General features: G+C 51.5%; 1 pseudogene; it reads left to right on the forward strand.

The window, feature by feature from the left end:
* The window catches only part of LOC105521083, a 56,814-nt pseudogene that overhangs the window by 42,562 nt on the left and 12,578 nt on the right, over positions 1–1,674 (forward strand).

Genomic DNA, 1,674 nt, shown 5'->3' on the forward strand with positions numbered 1-1,674 from the left:
CCCAGATGCAGCTTCTCAGGGTGCGCTTTCAGGACTCAGCTTCTGGACAGCAACAGTCAGTCATCACCGATAGGGTGGGACCAGGGCAGGGGCCCTCTTGGCTGCTGATGCCTGCTCACCTGACCCCTGGCATTGCTGCTACCCGCTATAGGTGACTGAGGAGTGGGCCCAGGGCACCTTCAAACTCAACTCCAATGATGAGGACATCCACACAGCCAATGAGCGCCACCTGAAGGTACGACCCATGGAGCCCCACCGCTTTCCTGGCCTCCCCTCTCCACCTTGCCCGGGGCATCATTCTGTTTACTTCGTCATTGGCAGACAGCAGGTGAGACCTCAGGACATGGGCCAGGCGCAGTGGCTCATGCCTGTAATCCTAGCACTTTGGGAGGCTGAGGTGGGAGGATCGCTTGAACCGGGGAGATGGAGATTACAGTGAGCAGAGATCGCACCATTGCACTCCAGCCTATGTGACAGAGCAATACTTCATCTAAAAACAAAGGAAAAAAAAACTGTTTCTTGAAGCTAGTCAACTAGCAGCACCAGCATCGCCTCAGAACTCCTGAGAAATGTGATGTGAGGCCCCACTCTAGATGGTTGAATCAGAGACTCTGGGGGTCCCCAGCAATGTATATGTATTGTATTTATTTATTCTTTTGAGATGGAGTTTCACTCTTGTTGCCCAGGCTGGAGTGCAATGGCGTGATCTTGACTCACCGCAACCTCCGCCCTCCAGGTTCAAGCGATTGCCTCATCCTCCCGAGTAACTGGGATTACAGGCATGCACTACCACGCCTGGCTAATTTTGTATTATTAGTAGGGACGGGGTTTCACCATGTTGGCCACGCTGCTCTCAAACTCCCGACATCAGGTGATCCGCCCGCCTCAGCCTCCCGAAATGCTGGGATTACAGGTGTGAGCCACCATGGCTGTCCAGTAATTTGTATTTTTCATAAATTCTCCAGTCACTATGGCTGGTGGCTCACGCGTGTAATCCCACCACTTTGAGAGGTTGAGGCAGGAGCGTCGCTTGAGCCCAGGAGTTCAAAACCAGCCTGAGCAACATAGCGAGACCCTGTCTCTAAAATTAAAAAAATTAAATTAGCCAGTCATGATGGTGTGTACCTGTGGTCCTAGCCACTCTGGAGACTGATGTGGGAGGATCCCTTGAGCCCAGGAGGTCAAGGATGCGGAGAGCCATGATTGCGCCATTGCACTCCAACCTGGGTGACAGAGCAAGACCCTGTCTCAAAAAAGCCCAAATCAGCAACAACAACAAATTAGCTGGGTATGGTGCCGTGTGCACTTGTAGTCCCAGCTATTCAGGAGGCCAAGGCTGGAAGATCCCTTGAGTCCAGGCTGCAATGAGCTGTGATGACCACTGCACTCCAGCCTGGGCAACAGAGCAAGACCCTGTCTCCTAAAACAGAAAACAAATCCTCCAGGAACGTCTGATGCATGCTAAAGATAAGGACTCTTTGAAAACATAAAGGCCAGTAAAACCTACAGGCCAGTAAGCATTAATAGTGTATGTAAATATTATCAGTAATTATGGAGAAGATGATTGAAGCTGAGAGTGAAACACAGCTGAGTGGGTAAGAGAGGATCTGCCCAAGGCAGGGACATCCTGGCAGAGGGACATGTCCTGGGTTTGTCAGCTTCAGACCCCAGGGT

This window comes from Colobus angolensis, unplaced genomic scaffold, assembly GCF_000951035.1.
Source record: "Colobus angolensis palliatus isolate OR3802 unplaced genomic scaffold, Cang.pa_1.0 Scaffold395, whole genome shotgun sequence".
Taxonomy (NCBI): Eukaryota; Metazoa; Chordata; class Mammalia; order Primates; family Cercopithecidae; genus Colobus; species Colobus angolensis.